This window comes from Phalacrocorax aristotelis, chromosome 2 (genome assembly GCF_949628215.1).
Source record: "Phalacrocorax aristotelis chromosome 2, bGulAri2.1, whole genome shotgun sequence".
NCBI lineage: Eukaryota > Metazoa > Chordata > Aves > Suliformes > Phalacrocoracidae > Phalacrocorax > Phalacrocorax aristotelis.
Genome location: NC_134277.1, coordinates 84152063 through 84174636, shown reverse-complemented (window position 1 = coordinate 84174636; position 22574 = coordinate 84152063). Strand labels below are relative to the sequence as shown.

The window sequence follows — 22574 nt, the reverse complement described above, 5'->3', positions numbered from 1 at the left end:
TGTGCACTTTTACCCCCTGTGCTTTATATAAATTCCAACCCATATTATACTGGAACCTCACAGCATTATTTTATACTGACAGAAAGTTCAGGTACTGTTGTTTAGATGATCAGTATTATTTTAATAAAAGCATATAATTTTTTCTCAACTTCAAAAAGGAAAATGTAACCTTTTATACCACAATAGTAAAAAGTGAAAATGCGCAGGGAAGTTGATGTAGCGCTTAAAGCAAAGTACCTTGAAAGAAATAAAGTAACTCTACATAAGAACCAAATAAGAAATTAGAAATCAGATGGAAAAATACTATAGTGGAAGGAAGCTCATCAGCTGTCCTTTGGCTGCAGATTTTTTTACCTTATGCTTCTTTCACACCGATAATAGTACCAGGAGCCCAACCATATTTTTTCTGCATTCATCTAAGTACAGTTTCTCATCAGAATAATGGAAGCACACTTCAAGACCACTCAGAAAGGACATCTTTTCCATTGCTATTACTCAGTTCAGGACAGTGGGTTATGCTGAAGTAAAGGAAGAACTTCAGCCTCTTGCAGCTGGACAGGAGTTCAGAAAGAAACTGTATGGTCTTTGCCACTGAGGAAAGAAATTTTTAGACAGTATTACCCTGCTTCTTATTTCCATATCAACAGAATCTCCTCTCAACCCCTACAAAGACTAAGCCACTGATCTCTTAAAAGCCTCACTTCCCATCTCAGAACAGATTCATACAACATCATGTATTAGTACATTCTTTAAGTACTAATGTGATCAGAATTTTTCACAGCTAAATGTTATATGAAGTGTAAGTTATACCAGGGACAGAATCCAGAAGTTCTGAGTCTCACATTTGTTTCTAACGATATACTCTTCTTCCTTGGTTTCTTTGCCTTTTTCCATTCTTTCCTGATTCTTGCTAGAAATCAGTTTTTGCCTTGAGGCATGCAATTTCCTTCTAAAGGTTTCTATATTTACAGATGAGCTATTTAAATAGATTAGTCATTGTCATACTTCAGATGTACATTAAAATTAAGCAGTACCTCACAAAATGATAAGGCTGCAGTTTTATCCATTCAAGTATTATTTTTCTTTCCCTTGTTTCCATCTTGGGAAATGCCTGGGAGCAGTTCATAAGACTGTAAGCAGTGCATAATAAGTTTAAAAAGGTATATAAAGTGCATTGAGATTTCTCAGAATGGCACATTTAAAATGTATTTGAAATCATTATTACAGAACTTTCCTTCATAAAAACTGTGGGGATGGTGGTGGTGGAAAACTCTTGCCTTATAAAAAAATAAATATAAATGAGTGCAGAAGATACCAACAAATCAAGATTTACTATCTAGAACTTCCTTTCTCCCGCAACTCTCAGAAGTCAAGGATAGGAAAAAAAAAAACAAAAACCCAAGATGGCGCCTGTAAACTATGTTATTTACAGTCTGGCTGTATGACCTAGAACAAATAAGAGAAAAAAGTGGTAAAATATGAAGGGCTTCTTCACCTCAAAAATATCTATTCTTCTTAGCATTAACATTATCTAGGAGGCATTAAATTTACATTTTGCCAAAACCACTATGCTATTTAACCCAATTCAGGGATTAACTGTTAAACACCTGCCCCCAAAATTAAAGTTTTAAAATTCTTTATTCTGAACAAATGTTGTCAGTAATAACAACAACAACAACAACAATGATAGAAAAATTACAACGGCATCTGCTTCCTGTTATAATCATGCTTAGAAATTTGGGCCTCAAGTGTTCCTGAACTGTGTGGGAAGCCTAGAGAGAATCGTTTCCATCACAACAAATTCAACAATTAAAAGTGGAAGGATTTTTAGTGAAGATTCTTTGAAGTGTTTTCACTCTGGTAAACATCTATAAAACCAAAGCCTAATTAATGTTCACTACAAAGGTGCTTGTTCTTACATACTCAGCACCCTCCTACTAAAGGTCTAACGTAAACATTCACTAAAACCTGCCCCACCCCCGAAAAAAACCCTCAACCCTGCCATGAAGACAGCAAAGTTTGTCTATAAGGGGAAGTACAGAGGGAAAGACCTTGAATGGTTAACACAGAAGAGACAGTAAAGGAAAGAATAGATTAATCTGAACTGTGAGTGACTAAGAAAAAAGGACTGAACTTTCTGAAATCCCTTAAATTGTTGCCTTAAGCTAACGTACTGAGATGCTGACTGCTCAGTGCTCTTGTCTGCAGCTTCAGATTAAGTGTTCTGCTTTACAGTTTTTGTTATAATGATGTATGCGACTGCAGAGTAGACTTGTGTTATTGCTGTCTCCTGGGAGCCCTCATGAAAATGAGTTGTGTATCTCAAGAGACTGTCAGAGAGTTAAAGTTAAAATAAATAATTAAATAAGATGAGGTGGGAAAGTTCCACCAGCAATGCTGGAAATCACTACAGCAGGGTAGTTACTGCTTAGTGTGGCAGCAAGTCACTGTAATGAATTCCCAGGAAACCAGTATGAGCACAGTGATGCAGAATGTGCATGCTTCACCATCATGAGGAGACGCATCCTTCATAGCAGAGACTTAGATTCTTCCTGAATGTGAGAGCCCCCCATCTCACATAATCAAACTGAACACATATTCAGTTCTGCAGATGCGCATTCAGCACAGCTCTACCCGTGTTTTATCACATCCCTCAGGGACCCTTTTCAGTCCCATGGTGATGGAGTTATAATTAGTTATGGAACTTGCAATAAATTGCACTTCTTGCATACTTTCTGACTTCTTCCACTGCACTCTGCCCTCTAGAATTCCCTCCTGTCAGGACAAATTCTTCAGTTACCAAAATCCAACCAGCTTCAGATCAACAGCATTATTTAGATATAAATAATCAGGCAGGAAAATATTTATTTCTTCCTGCGTTGCCTGTGCTTATTCTGTTGCCAATGTTATATCCTTCAGCACTGCAGAAATGGTGTATTGGCCTGGAGACTAAAGACAGAATCATGGGCCAGTGTCAGAAAGAAAAAACAGGTGTTATTTTTTCTTTTACCGTTTTCTGAAGAAGAGGTTGATAGATTGCCAAGAGAATATACAGTACTCCTGTGGACCTCTAGTAATAGGCAGAAAAAAGTGAAATTTCTAGGTAGATGAAGGGAAATGGTTCATCTATAGTTGATCTCTATTCTCTTTTCCCAAGTGTGGTAAAGCAGAGCTATAGGACTTTAGATGAAAAAATGAGGCACCCAGTTTTTCCTGAGCCTGTGCAATACAGACACAGTATATAATCATCAGTGCTTTCTAACAGTGCCTTCTGCACACGCTAGTCAATCTGACAGAAGTAGCATCAAAACTGTTTTGGAAAGCATTTAAGAACAGTATTACATGCCGTTGTCTTGCCCCTATGTTGTAGTTATGTTGCAGCTATGTGTATGAGACTGAAAACTAGGAAAAAAGTAATTAAAAAAATGTTCTTAAAATAGTTTAGTAGTCACTTCAGTAACTACAAATGTTTTGACACTGTAACTCTGTATTGACAGATCTTCTAGAAATGGGAAACTGAACTACTTTTTTACTTCAATAGCATAAGGGAATTTTCTTTAATTTGTAAGATAACTGCATGAGATATGGAACTCCCAAATCATTGCTAAATTTATGTATATTACTGTTCTGAAAGCTAATCTTTGTAATGCCGGAACTCAATCAATTTCCTAAAGAAACAGAGAGAAAAGAGCATTGGCTGCCTCCCTACTCATCCCTTTAAACCAACAAACCCAGCTGATGGGTGTACAGTGTTGAGGGGTGTTATTTGTTGGACATTGCTTTCACACACACAGTCTTTTGGTAAAGACTACTTCTAATCACCAAAAACCAAAAAGTGTCTATGCCAGTCTAGAACTGACTGTTATTTCACCTAGAAAATTATGTTACATAAACTCCCTTTCACAAAATAAATAGAAATATCCACAAAAGAAAGCTTCTGTGAAAAATAAAGATTGTTTTTTCATATAAGGCAACAGAAATTCCGTTGTAGGAAGAAATGTATGGGTGGAAAAAGTGAGAAAATAAAAAGAGATCCAAAACTGACAAGCTATCAGACATTATAAAAAGATAAATACCAAGAAAATTTAGAATAAGGTACAACAAAGACACTGAAAAATCACTTTAAAAAAAAATCAAGATAGAGAAGCAAAATGGAAAGTTCAAGTGCAAACAGCTGAAGCTCTGAAAACTAATATGTGAAGCTGTCAGAGATTATTTTTCTCTCAGACTTGCAAGCATGTGTGTAAAAAAACCAGCACTACAATTTCTATGAAATATAAGAAACCCAGTTAATTCAGTTCAAGAGAAGGACAGTTAACATAAATAAAACATTAACTGAAAAGTAAAATCATGACACAAAATTCCACAGCCAATATATATATTTGTGGAATGGCATGCTGAATTTGCCAAGGGAAGTGCAAACCTGGTATTTATTTCTTTATGCTTTTGTCCTTCCATACCCAAAAAGCTCTTCTTCTAAATTCCACATTTTCACATACAACTCACAGATAAAGTCAACTGATGGCACATTTGATTCAGAAAAAAAAAATATTCCAACAGCATAAAGTAATATAACAATATTAGGAGAACTGCATAGGTTTAGTGATTACAGGTTCCTATGCAGGATGCGTGATAAGCCGTGATATTCTTAGGTACAATTTACAATCAGGGAAACATATTATGTAACATTAATTACTTAGATGAGTACACCACTCTTGATGACACTCCCCAAGTACAAATCAATACAAGGAAAAGAAATGCCCTCCTTTTTCTTTCTTCTCCCCCTTTACCTCCTACCCCTCAAAGAAAGCAACAGTCATACCAAAAGCCAAGGAAGACACAAACAACAGCAGCTGCTGTATCCTGGGATATTATTAAGGAAGGGGAAATCACACAGTTTTGGGCATCATAAAACAGTGAAAGCGAAACTCCAGACACAAATCCTTCATTTGGGAAAGCAAGCTGGTCCACTGGCAAGGAAATTATTATACTACATAACAGAAAGACAATCTGACAGCACAATGTGGGTTTTACATGCCCTAATGTTGTCGTTAGACACCCAAAATTAGTCATTGCCCAGGGATTAACCAATTACTCTCCCCACGTGATTTTTTTGGAGTTAACAGTAGCATTTAGCTGCAGAGTTAGCATTAAATTGTTTTAAACTAATCAACTTATTTCTGATAGGAACGTGTGATGAATTTTTCAATAGTATCCTGACTGACAGACATAAGGCAAACAGTCCCTACTCATGAAGTTCCGTTCTTCCTACTGGCTCGGACACCCGCAGAGACAATGTCAGAAGCCTTTATTAAATCTGCAGTTTGTATCACATAAGATTTCTTCCTAAGTGCTCATAATCCAGACTACTTCTTAAATCTAAGAATGTCTCTTTGTCTCTCCAATTCTTCCTCCACTCAAGACAGATATTATTTCCAAATATTCCTTTTACCCTCAGTGATATACTTCCTGAGGTTTATAGCTGGATTTTTATTAATTGACATTTCTTGTTTTAGGGACACTGTAAAATTTCAGTAGCTTCTAAGTCATAGAAACCAATATGCTATTATTGTTCTGTGAAGATCACAAAAAAAATACAGCTTAGCCATCTCTTTGGGCTAACAACTACTGAATATGTTCTTAGTTTCAAACTAATTTGGATTTCAGAGGCTGAACTGAAAGAGTTTGTGGTTTTGTTCCTACTTGCATTATAGGTTTGATTTTAGACAGGGCATACCTAAAACTTCAACACAGCACAAGTATGGACACTATTTTTAGCACAACAGATTAGTTTGATCTTTTCCTTTGTAAATGTATTATATTACGTTAATAATGTCTTGAGACTGAAAAAGGAAGATAAGACCAGAGACGACTTTTCACCCAGCATTAACAGACTGACATTTCTAGTTTTCTTTTTTAGTTCTGACTATTTTGTCAAGATGGAATTAAAAAAAAAAATTCAAAACTTTCCTTTAAAATCCTGGCTGCAGCCCTAACAATTAGCTGGCGTTGATTGGAATGAAGTTCATTTTCATTTTGCCTTGACTTTTATCTCTAATATTAAAGCAGTTCAGAATCCAGACTCCCTGTTAGATTAACATGCCTTAGAGTTAGCTAGCTGGCTAAAATAGGCTGCATCATTTAAACTAGCTGGAGTCATAAAACAGAATAGACATGGTATGAATAAAAACTTTTGAGATTATTTATAGAAGAGGCATGTGAACTGGAATTCACATTTTATTATGAAGAAAGTTGGAAGGAGAGCCTAGCAGCACCTGCAATTAAAGGAGAACAGAAATGCTGAGCTAGTGCAAGCAGCCCTGGGCAGAACTGCTCCCTGATAACACCTAGGCTAAAGTAGATTAGTCATGTGTTGTATCTAGAAGGGCCTCCCCAGAGGACAAAACCCCACTGGAACCCTACCTAACAGCACCATGAGGATGACCAAAGAGTGTGAAAAGCTGAAACAGCATTAGGAGATTAAAACCTTTTGAATGTTTCTTGTGGCTATTTATGTTGCTTGTGGCAAAAGAAACTCCTGAATAGTTACTGGGCTGGCACCTGCTTTATCGTTGCTTTTTTTTTTTTTTTTAAATAAACAAGACTGCCAAGACTGTCTTGTACCAAGGTCTTAAAATAGCAGCTTTAATAGGAGTTCAAGGAATTTATAAAAAGCAATGTGGACTAGTGATCAAGGTCCTCTCTTCTGGTCCTGTGTGTAGCTAATCACTAAACGCAAACTTTAATGGATTTCTTAATGGATAGCATCAACTGAGGCACCACTCACAAGGAGTAAAAATTAGCCACATTACAGCTAGGTAACTAATGGAGCACATTCTATGGCAAAGGAGATTGATACCACATGGCCTAAATAAAGGCACACTGACGCCCAACATGATACTAAAATAAAGATAACCTCTTCAGCTATTTTTAAAAAACGCTTTTCAAAGAGGAGTGATTTGGTTTTTAGCAACAACAACAAATTTTTTTTTAAAAAATGGGGATGTCCAGTCCTTTACTTAGAAATAAATCAATTTTTACACAGAAACCACCTATGCCCTGTAACAAAACCCTATCAGCCCTTGAAATCCCCATCAGAAAAGAGGACTTCATAGCCAAGATACAAACAGGCAGGTCACATTAGATCCTCACCTGCACTGGTATGCTGGAAATACATTATAACTGCTATGGAATTCAAGCCTGTCATAACAGGATTTTTAAATGTATATCTAATTGATGCTTTGGTTAGATGATGTGCAAGATGAGCTGTGATCTGCTATGCTGCCTTTAGCAATAAATGGCTCCAGTGAGTGGTTAACTGTAGAGATGATTTAAAAGACTCATTGATTTTAGAAAAGACATTGAAGGGGGTTATTAGAAAGCATTCTTATATTAATGAAAGGGTACAGGAAACTATTAAACACTACAAACCAATGCATTTGTTACTCTGTTGAGCAAATGCATTTTATGAAAGAGAGTGCAAATGAGTAAAGAAACATATGATCTTTCTCGAACAAAGGAAGATCTGCAAAGTTGGCAAACAAAACAGAAAAAGTACTTAATTTGTTAACAGTACTGCATATAGATAGGCAATTAACAACTACAACAAACATTTAGTGAAAATATGACGTTAAGATTAAGGGATTCAATGCCTGTCTTTAGCTTGACACACAAAACTATTCCGTGTATGACAAGCAGGCACATAGCAACTTCAGGATAACAGAAGAGCTCCGCCACAATCAACAACTGAGGAAACATTTTTTGCAGCTATACCCATATGGTCTGCACAGAGAGTGACTGTCAGAACCACAACACAGTAACAACGCAATTAGTGAGATAAAATACAGCCACTGTTTCTATAACTATAATCGCAGTCATGCTAGCCATTACCTGCTGTGAAAGGAGCAACTGTGAAATTCAGGGAGATGATTCATGAATCTGACTCATGTCTCTCTCTTTTCCTCAACCAGAGACCAATCCATCTACATTTATATCTGGAGTCCGTGTAGCTAGACAAGGATAATACAGATATGCAAGACGGCGCAAAGGTCCTTTTACATTCCCAAAGCAGCAGAGGCTTTTCTTCTCTGCTGACTCTCTTGCCAAGGAACTTGCTAGCAGAATAAAGATTTCAGTGATTTCTTGAGTCATTCCTCCCATTTATAAAGGTCAGGTCACCCAATCAGGGAACAAAGCAAATACATGAGACTCCGATAAGCAATTGCCCAGTTTAAATCGGAATAACTTGCAACAGCCCACTCGTGGATAATCCACAGGTACTGTTTGTCCTAACAAATTATATCTCAAAAATGAATAGCAAGAGGTCCTCTGAGTGGTACCGTGGCATCCCACATGATGGGTAAAAAATAAAGAAAAGGGCAGGCAGTCCAGTGTAACATTAGATGCTTAAGAAAGAGTTAAAGACATTTACCCCCCCATAGTTTGCTACAAGTTCAGCACTATGTACTTGAAACTCCTTAAAATAATGTAAGTTATTCAATACATTCTTCTTACAGAAATTTTGGCAATACATAATATACAGTATGTATATGTTTCTTAGGTAAGAACGGCCATAAATACGTTATTGTTTACATAAACTTAAATCTCAGTATTTTAGAGACAAATATTAAATTACCAAACCTTTTGAACAAATCTTACTGTATACACTTGAAATTTGAAAACGTTCCTTTTCCAGTGTGTCAAGAGCAGTGAGAAAGTATGCCTAAAATGTGATATATTTGAACATAGAAAACAATTAAAATACTTTTTTACAGTACAATTTTTCCCTTCCTTTTGAATAAAAATGTAAATCATCACCATTGTTTCTGAGATAATCTGCTTCTGTTTAGGTACTTCACAAGACAGAAAGAAAAACAGATCTTTTGTTCCATTTTTAATGTAACAATATTACAGAAAAAATTAAGGAAAATAAAACAGACTCAAAGTAAAAAAGTCACTTCTATTTAATAAAACCAAAATATTTTTTAAATAGAATGTTTTAACACTTAAATCAGCTACGTTTCAAAGCAAAGGTAATTTTACTTTTAAAACACTTAAGTGGCACAACTAAATAACTTTGACCCTTTTTTCCCATTGAAACATCCCTTCTATAAAGTTTTGCTTTTCACAAATTGAAACACTGCAGATAAATAACTTCCTGACGGAAAATTCCCAATAAGGTCTTCATTTAATGCATGCAACTTACAGATTTTTTTCCTGAAACAGTAATCATGTTGAACTTTTACTTATCGCTGTCCATCACAAATATGTCTGACTTAGCCTATTTTCTGTGTGCTGGCTTCAAACGACAAAACTTTGGTTCCCACTAGGTGAACTGCAAAATTCCAAATTCAGTGTTCAGAATGCCTTTTAGGGACTTCAGGTTTTGGGAAATCAGCATTAAGAGGTGCCCAACTTTTGACAAGTCAGACCATCTCTTTGGGTCAGTTAATGGCAAGATAATAAAAAGAATCTAAGGTATTTTTTCGTTGTCTTTGCAAAGAACAAACAGTAACCTTAATTCTATTTTGAGTTTGAATTTGTTTTGAGCACTACATGAAACCAAAGCAAATTGCTCCCGCCTTCAGTGAAAGTGGCATGAAGACTTTACCTGTTTTACAACATCCTGACACCATGTGCGCAATGTCCCAGATTCCTGTAAAACAGGCTGGGAAGGACCTTTGGGCATCACCTAGTCCAACGCGCTGCTCAAAGCAGGGTCAGCTTCTAGGTTCGACACGACTGTTTAGGTGCACAGAAGCTTGTGGGAAAGAGGACGTGTGCACTGGCCTGGTGTTAAGCTAACTGAACAGGATGTCAGAAGCTACCAGATAAGACAAAACGTGCCAGACGCAACAGATAACAGTGTAAGAGGTTACAGCCAGAGCCATGAGGAATGGCTGAATTTCACAGACACCTGTGTGAGAAGCAGCTGAACTTCAGAGACCATTCCAGAAAAATACGGGGGCCCTTTTGGAATGTCAAGGCTTGCAAGGTCCACACTGCCTAGGCAACTATCCGAGTAACACTTTTAAAAGTTGGGACCTCGTAGGAAACACTACCAGAAATACCGAGTTTGGGTGCACTTGCAGAAAAACTAAGACAAATAAGGAAAAGGTAATTATGAGCGGGTTGTTTTTTTGGGAGGGGACAAGATGGTAAAATGGAAGAATCTGAAAGAGGAAATGGGGGGGGGACACACCACACAAAATATAAAAGGTAGCAAATCATGTGATCAATGTTATTTGGAGATCTCTGTGGAGCAGCCCAGTGCCTCACCACTGCCATATGGAGCAGGACAATAACCACAGGTTTTGCACTCTATTAGTGCCGGACTTGTTTCTACAGTCAGAGGGACAGGGCACGACTTCCCTGGAGCTGCTGAGGGATGCCTGGCAGCTCTTCTCCTTGGGATGACGGAGGATCCCCTGGAGGTTACCACCTAACAACTTTTCCCTCTCAGGTCTCCTATAACACACACCACGGATCTGCTCTTCATTTTAGACCTCCATAGATTCTGTTACAGTTTCTGCAGGTCTAGATTAATTTTTTATTACAAATATATTTCATGAAGCCTATAATTAAGTAGTACCAGTTCAGTTAATCCCTACTCATTGTTTCACGGGTGTATGAAGTGAATCAACTCCTGCAAGTGCTGAATCAGGTCATTCCTTGGATCTGTACCCTTCAGTTCAAATAAAAGAGGAATCATGGAAGTCACAAAAAGACCAATAAAGAAAAATCCTCTTCAGAAGTAAAACTATCATCCTGGAATCCAATACTGAAGAAAAAGAATAATTTTAAATGACACAAAGGTAAATAAGAGTTCTGCTCAACAGTCATTGGCAGTTCCAGGATTTCTCTTACGCAGCTATAGAAATAAATATCATAAGTAAAGACAAAAGGAGTCATCCATATATGTTGAGTCTAAACTTGAAGTCTGTATTTAAAAACATGCCTTTTCATATCACACTTTAACCAAGATCTCCTTAAGTCTTTGATTTCTCCTGTGACTTTACTTATGCCAAACATACCATAACCACTATGAACCACACAGCGTTGCTGTCAGTATGCTGTTTTCTTACCATTTCCATAAAATGTTTTTCTTCTACACAGTACCAACTAGATTTGCCTTTGGCTGCACTCATCCTTTCATTATGTTTAGCTTTCTCTGCTCTCTTAAAACGTACATACTGAGCTTAACTTTTTTTTTTTAAATATTATTTTCCTGTCTTCTTCTCTCACTCTTCTAGCTCAGCCACTATTAATCCGTTAGGCCTCTCAATTTATCACTTCCATCAATAAATGTATTTTGTTCCATTTTAGACTGAGCTATTCATAATTCTTCAAATCAAATGTCACAGATTCCTCATAGATATCTATAGTAAAATACACTATCATCTGTTAAATACAAACAATATAACTTAGCAACTCATTTTGCAAAGTATTCACAAGTCAGAATCCATATACAAAACAGTCACATAGCTTGCAAAGGCAGTTTTTGCCAGATGCATGAATGAAGGGGATACAGATAAGCATGCATGTGTTAGCAGGTATGTAAACAGGAAGTGTCTGCCTATAAGTAACAAATAAATAAAAAGGAAAATTAGTGTAATTTGGTGTTGGAATATGGATAATTACTATTGCAAATACAGAAATATCTGAGACCCCTACTTTTGTTATTTTGGCAAGAAATCTCTAATGATTAGAAAAATAGCAAATGCCTTACAGAAGGCTGTCTGAACAGACTGAGTAAATGCAACTCTGCATGTCAGATTTTAAATGTTCTTTTACTTTGAAAGAAATCACAGCTTTGTTTGTAGCAAAAAGTATTCTTACTGTCACTTTGTAGTAGAAATGAACACAAACATCAAGCATTTACTTGTACTTTTCACACTAGGGGCAAGCTAGACTAGCGGAATGGATTTTTTTCTGAATATCTTATTTTTACGATCTTTCTTATGTTGGAGGATTCCCCACATCCAGATAACTGGGTTTTCTATCATGCAATGCAATGATTTGTACTACATAAGAAACAACTTCTGTATGTTCCATCAGTGCAGTAATTACAGATATTGAAAATTTCCAAAATATCCCAAGAAAACATTTTCATAAATTTTCTAGCTTGCTGTATTGCAAATTCAGAAAGAAATGATGTATGAAATTCAGGTGAAACCCAAACAGAGGAGTTAAGAGAAAAAGACCTCAAAGTGAGTTTTGAAAAGACATGGAAATGACTGTGGTATTTTACATTATTTCGTAGGAGAGTGTATTTAAATAGTTACGCATGGCTACATTAGAAATGCATTGCAGTCTTCCAATTAATATATATTATCAGAATTATCTTTTCTGCTATCATAATAGCAAAACATCTTTAACGTCTGCTTAGATACTTTGAAATACTCCTGCCTGTGATCAGTCCTTCTTTATTCATTTAGTAAATCCATCCCATAGTTTTCGGAAATTTAAACCCAAGCAGAATCCAGGACCAAATAATGTGTAAGTAAAAAATCCTACAAATCCACTGAAATCAACAGGAAAACAATGACTTTAAAGAAAAGGCAAATAATTTAGTTCTCTGCACTAATATTTCTGTAGTTCTAAAGTTCATTTTTTCTAATTAAACACTAGAACCTATAGCTGCGAGAAGATCAAAGAAATACTTTTTACATTTAAAAATACAGATTTTTGAAAGCTGCGTAAGCACATACCCACAAACACCCTCCACATAGGTATGTATATGTATGTGTGCACCTATGTGAACAAAATCTCTACAGGCTCCCATTTCTCAGTAGTTACACTGGTCTGTTACAATTTCTACCTAAAAGTTACCTGATAAATTAATTTTTACTCACTTTCCCATTTCCATTGCTCTAAGTTACCAAAAAAAACCAACCCCAATCACTAAAAAATATTCATAGGCACGATTAATAAATTTCAGTTCAACAACTGAACTCATTATAACTGAGAACTTCTTTAATCTTGCATTGCATCTTATTTGCATGGCATATGTATAAGCATTTTTTTCCTTTCCTTTCTTTAGAGGAGGGGAATGGGTGCAAAGAATGAGTGGAATGTTTTTCTATCTTGAGAAAGTCTATGTTACATAGCATGGTATTTGAAAAACAGCTAAAAATATACAAAAATAACAGCATGCTCTGGTAAATAGCTATGTCCCACTACCAGTGGAAGTCAATACTGACATGAAGAAGATGGTAACATGTTCTTTTGCTGTTGAGACTATCTGATACCTTGTTTTGCCCAACAGCTTTCTCGGGAATGCAAAACAGTAGTTTGTCACAAAAGGACATAAAAACAAAAGATCCAATTCTTTCACTGCTGATGCATATATTGGTATCTTTGAACACATAGTATTTCATTAAATTCATTAATGTATGTGAGCATATAAAAGTAATATTTAAGAAATGAATCACGTGCTAATTCTAAAACACACAGTGTCACCTTCATTCTCACTCATCTTTTCAGAACAGCAAGGCATATTTCTATGCTTTTATTTCAGATTGTTCTTTATTGTTCTTCCTAAGCTTCTTTTCTGAGGAAGACAATGTGTCTTCTCAACTCTGTCTTTCAACCAAGATAGTATTTTGTAAATTTTATGTTATTACTCCATTATTTTTGTCTAGATATAAAACACTTCAATGTTCTTCCTTGAATAGTTCTCCATTATTCCAGAAATGTGAGTGTATATGATTTTTAATTTGACCTGAAGTTAAATACATTATGAAAACCTTACTAATGATCTTAAGATAAATTCAGATTTTATACAGCTGACAATTTTCATGTACTAGTTTTTATTAAGGTTTAAACAGTGAAATGTGTTAAATACACTACTGCCACTGAATTGCCAAAGACTTTGTATATGCAACTTTATTGCACTCTTGTGAAAATTTTAGCTTCCGTTCTCGTCCAAGCAACTTCCCAGAAACAGAAAAACATGTTGATAAGTTGCGATTGAATGTTCAAACCATAACACCAGCAAATCCTCAGAAACATAAGGGGAAGGAGAATCAAGGTTAATCAGCAGGATCACGTCTTAGGTTCTCATTGTGCAAACAAAAAAAGACTTACTTAACTTTAGGCCTATTAATGAAAAGCTCATTCACATTAATGGGATTGTCTGCTTAAAACTAAGCTTAAAACTGAACTTTTTAAAGATTAGGTCATTGGTTTTTTAATGGAGGAGCTGGCAGAACACCTTCTGTAGACAAATAACATTATACACTTCAATGTACCAGGAAAATTTAAAAATGCAACATAAATGCAACATTCAGTTTCAAAATGTATTCAAAATTTCTAATAATAGTCTAATGACAAGTGAAACATTGTAAGACCATTTTCATATTGTTCATAAATAAGAGGCATGGTATGTGATACTAGGTTTTCTAGTGTGGGTTGAAGGTCTTCAAGAAATCATCCACAGTATGCTTAGTGGAGGAAAATAAAAAAATTGGATTCTTTGTGCCCAAAGGGTGACTCAAACTGTAACTTACATGTTTTCTGGAGCTTAGCTTTGTTTCTGTATGTGAGCAGGGTGAGGGTTTTGCACTCATCCAGCATCATTAAAAGAGCAGCACAGCTAGGACTAACAGCCAGAAAAATTACACTCTCACTTTAAGAGGGAAAGCACTTCATAGTTTTTGAGCAAAACCCTATATCTCAGTCTCATTTTGAGCCTTATTTGACAGTGCTTCCAACCACACTGTTCCCAGAGTACTCTATTCAAGCAAGGCATGAAAAGTGGTAGACTGAGGTCCCTAAATGCAACATGTAAACTATCTGTGGACAAGTTGTAATAAGTTGTATCCTATTTATGAGAGTAGTCAGCCACTGGAGTTAGCAGAGAAAGCATAATTTAATGAGTAATATAACAATGAAAAAGAAATTTAAAAGTGTAACAGCTTCCAGATTTTTTTTAATGGGACCTGGAATATCTGTTATGAAACAATCAAGAGAAGTAATAACTCAAAATTGTGTACCTATAATTTGATATCTATCCAACCAATCAAAGTGAGATTCAAGGTTTTCACTGGTGGTTGTTCTCTCGCATTTCAGTGTTTCATGTTTCCTCCCTGGCTATCTGCTACTTTTGATGAAAGTAAATTGGTACTTCATTGGTGAGAATACATAAAGTTCCACATATTCTGCCATAGATGTGCTATACTAGAAAGGGATTTGGCTGTTGAGAAGGCTACTAGCAAACCCTCATCACCCTTTGAGAATTAAAAGACGCATGCAGCTACCAAAATGAACTGCCACAAGCTTCACAACTGAAGAGCGGTATCAAGAAATAAATTACCCACAGTAATTAGAAAAGCTTAAAAAGCTAATAAAAGTTCATGATCTTGATCTGATGCAGATATAACAGCATTAAGGAAGCTTCAGGCCTGTTCGTTCTTGATAGAGAAATTGTTTGCTCAGGAGGCTAAAGCAACTTAGCAAAGGGGAGGCTAAAGGGCTACTCCGACAGGTCTGTCACTAGCATCTTTAATCCCCAAGTAATGGCTGATGGAATAAGAGCTCGTGCTGTAACAATGTTCCATCCCGAACCCCACCCTAGACTGAAGAAACAGTGGTGAAATGCTTTGTTTGTCTGTTTGTTTTCTGAGGGGACCTCTCTCTCAAAGGGGCAGAACAAAGCTGGGTTTTCTTCATGATTATGAAGTCACCTCCTACACATCATCATGCAGCTTGCTGTAATTTTAAAATCTGAATATTAGTTTTCTTTCTGAAACTCTGAATTGTGAGGTGCTGACATTGCTAGTCTAATATAAGGCATGAAGTTTGGAAAATAGTAAGTTCTAAGTTTTATAGCATTACATCAGCTTCTGTAACAACTCACCTAATACTTTCTACAACATTTTATGAAAACAGATATTCCTCACCTCAGTTAATTAAATCAATAGAAAGGAAATAATAAAAAGGAGTTCAATATTAGATTACACTATTAAAATTACTCTTGGAAAACACTGGGGAAAGGATTTAAAGGAGAATTATTCATTAAACTGCTGTTTACCTTCTCCAAGTGTTTTCATAATTAATTGAGTTGGTCAGTTTGGAATCCAAGCTTTAAACTAAAAAAAGTGTGTCACTTGGTTATTTTTAGGTCTTATCTTTAAAAATCTTAATTTACATTTACTTTAAAAACATACAAGAAACAGTTGAATTGAATAAGGTGTATATAATAAAAAAGAGAGAAAAAAAAGAGGAAAAATGTGAACAAGAACCCAAAATGCTTCTAACATAGCTGCTTCCTTGATGCTTATGTTTCCACTTCTTCTGTCTGTAAATGGGAATACATATCAGAGCAGTTACTTTTTGTAACTAGCAGCTCTCCAGCTCTGACAGCAAAGGACTCAGCTTGGGCTGCACAACATGACCAGGCATCTAGGTAAAAATGCAAATATCTGCCTGCACTGTGCTCAGACGCTACATGTACACTGATACACGTGTAAGCTAGTTTTCTTAGAGCTCATGTAAGTGTATCTGCAGTATACTGGAGATGTTGCCAATCACATTATTAAGTGACAGAGTTCAACCCTATTTATTTCAGCACGTATTCAAACAAATGCCTGAGAAATCTGGCCTGCTATGAGGATACAAGAGTTTTAATGCATGATCAAGGGCATTTGCTACATAAATTTCCTATTTAAAACTCAACTATAAAAGCATAAATATATACTATATATATATTATGAGATAATTTTAAGATACCTTGGATAGTAAATCATTCAAATATGCAATCTCCATATTCTACGAAAATCAGCAATTAATTTACTTTAACTAATAGATGAAAACAGATGCAAAGCACTGATCTGTCTCAATAATATTAGGTCCATAACACTGACTAGCCATACTTTCTTCTAGCATACATCCTATTCATTGCTGGCATGCCCTTTAGGTCTTTTGCCTTACTCACATGACAGAAAGCTAATCCACTTCTGTCAGTAAGTAAATTTTGCCAAAAAAATTATATAGCTAAACAGAAAAAACTTGTGGGTTTTTTCCCCCCTTTCATCCTTTACGCTGCACTATTTTTATTATGTGGACTGTAACTCATCAAAAACATATAATTTTTTCTGTAATTAGGTTATTTACATACACTATCTTACTCTAACACACGCATTCTAAATACAGGGAAATCTCTACTTCTGCATTTCTAAAATCCACTTTCTACTGGACTTCTATCTTCCATTGGTAGCAAAGACAAAAATCATTCTTCGTAACCAAGGTCAGATCCAATAATTTAGAATAAGGAAGTCATAGACAGATGGAGCTCCGTCTCATCTACTACAGCTGCTTCAGTAATAGCATTATGAAAGTAACGCACCAGAGACCACACTTTTTTCTTATTCATTTTTTACTGCACTTTCACCAGGGAGTGAGGAAATGGGACTCCAGGGGAGCTGACATACACATACAAGTAGTAAGACACAGCCCACAAGGCATAAATCCTTTGATATGTACCAAAATAAATGACTGAAAGCAAACAATTTATGAGACAGTTGTACTTCTATTTCGACACTCAACCATAAAAACCAATGCATCATAAATGTACATGCAAGAAAAACATCAATCACCAGACTAACATCAACATACAATAACAACAGCTCATCTTCATTTATCAGTATTTCTTAAATAAACACAGTAGCAGGTATGTACTAGTGGTGTCAGTGTACTCCCACTCTGCACAATTACAGACCATCAGAACAAGTGTTCATCACTGATTTAACACTCTCAGAAACCATTCTCATATGCATAGACAAGGCCCTGGATAGCTAATGTCAAAGTAATTTTTCTTTACCCCTGACACAAGCTCACTCAAACGTGTTGTGGTTCTTTCCTGAAAAAAGTCTTCCTGGAAATACAGGAGAAAAAATCCTACAGACACATAACACAGGTACTTCCTCCCATCTCTTCCATTAGAATCTTTAACAAGGGAATAATTAGTGCCAAATGTGTAGAAAAATCATTAGGTAGCAACTCTTCTGATCCTGCTGGACTAGGCAGTATTTGTACCAGTAACCTAAGATCAGAATCTCTTTTTCTGACATAAGATCATTATCTATCTCATTGCCCGCAAAATGCAGGTGAAGGGTTTGGAAGTCTTATAATCTTCATCATCCTTTCTAATATTTTATTGAAAGCTTTTATTTTTACTTCTATCATTCTCACAATTCAATGACTGCAGTCTACCACACAGCCTTGGTATTGATTTCTAATACAGTAATGCAACTATATCCCCATGGCAACTTGTTTTCAGATAATTTCTCAAGCCATACATCTACCAACCACAGGAGATGGCCTGTATTATTACAGTCATTCCTAAAATATGTAATAATTATTTAAAAACCTCTAATATTCCATTATCAGCCTACAATCCTTACAGTTTGTGTAATTTATCATTTCTCTCACTTTTTCAGTTCCTTCCTTGCTTTCTAGCAAACCAGTATTACATTATTCAGCAGATGAAGTCAGCTTCCACCCAAAGCCCAGGAAGACGGCAGGAGGAGGTGTGCAGTCCCTCAGAGACAGAGGTATTGAATCTAAATTTCATGGATGGAGGAAGGTTGTGGCTAGGCGAGACAGATTATTTCCTCCAACACGCCAGAGCTATTGAAATACGTAGTCCACTTCCTTTGGCTTTCTTCTGCCATCTCACTTCAATCTAGCCCACTTAAAGGACAGAAAACCCGTCGGATTTTTGGCTGAGCCAGTCTTTCTCTGGTTACTGTGCAGCAACTGGCTTCCCAAGGGAATGAATGAGCATCAGACATGGTACCACAAAGGAGAGAGGAACACAGCTGGGAGCTGTGCATCTGGTAGCAATGAGCAAGCAGACTGGTTTGACAAGGTCCAATCTGAGTCCTGGTTACGCAAAAGAACACTCCATGCTCCTCCCAGCTAGTCCTACTTCTCTAAAACACAACACGCTTCCTTTGTTTCCCAAGCCTGCTGTTTGTTGGTCTAAAATGATCAAGATTCTGTGTATTCAAAAAGCTGCAGAGAGCAGCTTCTCCCAGCGTCAGGCAGATTTTACAGCATTCTCCTTCCCTGCACTTGTGTATAAACAAAAGACACCACAATATATTAAAGCGATGTTCATAATTCCTAAGCTAATAAAACTACAGCGTAGTATTATGGACTTCTGCCTCAGCTGACTTCATATTTTCAATTCTAAGAAAAGCAAAAATTCAATTTTTAAACTAATCTGCTAAAGTAGCAAAGGTTTTAAGGATATGGTATATTAGGTGCAGAGTTTAAATATTTTTCTTGTGTTACTGTCCTCAAACAGCAGCCTAAGTGCTTAATATACTTGCAAATATGTCTAAACGTTTCTAAGTCTGAGCTTCATACATTAGTGTTCCAGTTCAGCTTCTCCCATCCAAATCTACCCTGTAAGATTCATTATTATATATTGCTTTCTGCTGCAGAGATATTTTCTCCTGGGGAGAAATAGAAAGCAGTTAACACCTGCATTTTGAAAAAGAAATTTTAATCTGACATGATTCAAAAAAGCATTTGAATTGACAGACAAGCATGCTGCAAATAAAGCTGACAGTCATTTATAGTGTAAAACAGAGTAGCATTTTTAGTAGCATGCAAATACAGCTGACAGGCATGTCTTTATTCAATTAGTTCCTAGTTTCCAAGTGCAGGGATGTGTGCACACATCCAAACCGCGCCCTCTAATTTTAGAGACTTTCTATATTGAATATTTAAAACTACTTAGTATCCAAATCAATTTAACAGAATGTCACTTAATGTTCTTCTCAGTTTTGGCTTTCAATAATTTACGCTGTATACCTCAACACTGCTCACGACCTGATGCATAATTACATAAGCAGATCTCTTGGCCTTTTTTTTAAAGTATTTTGGTTTCAGAATAGTTAGACTTACATGTGTGCACATTTTTATACACTTCTCAGTATTATAAAAGTTTCATACCAATCCATCTGCGTATCCTACTTACTTCTGCGGCTAAAATAGCAGGTAAAACAGGCACTTACTGTTCGGCAGTCACAGGGCACTTCACTCCTCCTTTTCCAAATGACTTGCCAAATCAAACCTACTGATTCTTTAGCTGCTGGGAAACAAAAACAAAAAACCCACACACATGTCAGAATTCAAGGAACTGAGGGAGACGGTATTTTACTAAAAAAAAAGATAATCTCTCAGCAGAAGTAAAAAGCAGTGTAACAGTGGTATTAACTCTTAAACTTTTTCTCATAACGGCTAATAGGAATCTCTGAATGTGAAATCCCTTCACAAGAATATTGTGGCAGGGCACAGAGTTAATATCTTTAGACAAGAAAGAAAGAAAACACCAGAAGCAATTATATTAAAAATATACAAATAAACGTTAAAAAAAGCAAATCCATCACCTTCACATTAGCTTTGTTTTCTCTTTTTACTATATTGTGAACCATGAATATTTCAACAGTGAATTCATTCTTTCTAATGCTTTCTCCATCGGTCTACTGTATTAAAGGACTGCCCAGGGTTTGTGCCTACCACCATATTAGTATCACATTCTTTTTTTTCTCTTTCTTTTTTTTTGATTTGCAAGTCCAAACATGTTGCCCCCTTAATACGGAATTAAACTCTGTTGAAGAAGTTTGTTGTTTGTTTTTATTTTTTTAATACGAAAACTTCAAATTTTAATTGGAGAAAAATGAAATTGAAAAAAAGGCAGCTGTAAGAAACTTGTATTTTGTAAAGTACACAATAGCTGTCGGTTACTTAATATTCCCCAAAGGTATCAGTATCAGCAAGCAATGTGGTGCTAACGCTGGCCTTTCAACAGAGTCATTAATAATTGCTATTCTAGCACAAATCAAATGTGCTGGAATTATTCCTATAAAACGAGCATGATGAAGCACCTATGATTTACACTAAGCCTCACTTACAAGACACCAGTTAACATCTTAGAAAATTAAAGTTTAAACAGCAATTTCAGAATTAATATACGTTAGATATGTTAAACGTAGTTCTGTTTCACAAAGTATGTAAAACTCATTGTGGCTAAAACGTGAAATAAGAACAGTTTGCTTTCTAAAAGCAAAGTCAGTGGCATTCTCATACCTCTTATAAGCACCAGACACAGCTATTAAATGACCACCGCCAGTTACAAAACTTCTGTCTATTCATAGCAGTGGGTGGTGATGCTGAAAGACTACATGAAGAGCCCTGTTGTGCTACACACGCCCACTCCTTACACACTGCTAGGAGACAGCCCCTGCACTGCATAGGTGAAAATGCATTAAAAATGTATTTTTGAAGAGAAACATTCTCTGAACGAAAACAGCCATTATCTCCATCTTACAAATAGAAAAATGAGGCATGCCAAATGTCATGGGGTAAAACCTACTTGAAAGCAGCACTCAGATAAAATGAGGTCTGAACAATATCTGCCCACTCTACTAGTATAGCTACGTGTGGGAAAGAAGCCCAGATGAACTGCTACTGACTTCACATCCTTGCAACGCCTTTGGGGCAGGAGATGAGAAGGCAGTAGCAAGCTGGCTAACAACTGCTTATTGGCTTTAGATGTGGAGAAAGTCAAAGAGCCTGGCTGGGGCTGATGGGATCGGTGAGGCCCCTGCTAACCACCCCGGTGTAAAACCATGAACAAGGGGGCAGCAGCCTCTCAGCAGAAGGAACCCAGGGGTGAACTGCTGTGGGGGAGCAGGGCTGCCCAACAGGCCTGGGGCACTGCCGCTGCCAGCACCCAAAGGCCTCTCCCCCAAGCCTGTGGTGCTGACCAGGACCACGAGCAGGGGCACCGTGGCGTCGGCGGATGTGGACACGCACACTGTACTGAAAATGCAGGTGTATCATACCCCCTCCCACACACAGACTCTGCCCCAGCTGTCCTCTGGCAATACCCAGCCAACGCAGAAATGAAAACCTATGTCAGTGAGCAGAGTGGCTCTCTTCTTGCAGCTCCCTCACCCCAGATTCCCCATGACACCCGCCAACCTGCACAAGTACTGCGAGACAGCCGTAGCAGAACGTGAAGTAGGTTTGCTGATATCCAATGAATTCCGAATACCTTAGCCAACAACTTCCTTCCCAAAGGTTCTTCTATATTTTCACAGAAAACAAAATCCTTAGTATTATTTTTAAACTTACCAATGCTACAGTTAAATTTTTATCAAAAGAATACGTTTCTATTTATTTTTCCAGGGAGCAACATTTTTTTAAAATTTATATTATTATCATTTATGTTCTTATAGTTCAGGAGACCTCCAGTTAGAGACAGGACACCCTGTAACAAAAAAATTGTTTCTTTTCTGAAGACAGAGTACTGTATCAAATGCTTAATTAATGTCCCTTCCTCACCTATTTCAAATTAATTTAATCTTTCTCATCTCCAGAATGACACCTGCCAGTGCAGCTGCTCTGCTAGGCATTTCTGTGTGTGCTCAAGTCCTGCAGAAAGAAAATGCAGTAGGAGTCAAGAGCCAATGTTGGGGGGGGCACAAACCAGGGCACCGGCATGGTGGTTCCACTGCTCTGGCCCCCAAGGCTAATCCACGAAAAATAAAATATTA

General features: G+C 36.7%; 1 protein-coding gene across 1 annotated transcript in view; it reads right to left on the bottom strand.

The window, feature by feature from the left end:
* CDH18 (cadherin 18) overlaps window positions 1-20394 on the bottom strand; it is a 205976-nt gene extending 185582 nt beyond the window's left edge. The window contains exon 1 of the mRNA XM_075084232.1: window positions 20028-20394. The gene's annotated coding sequence lies outside the window, so the exon portion shown is untranslated. The remainder of the gene's footprint in view (window positions 1-20027) is intronic.
* Window positions 20395-22574: the final 2180 nt, after the last annotated feature.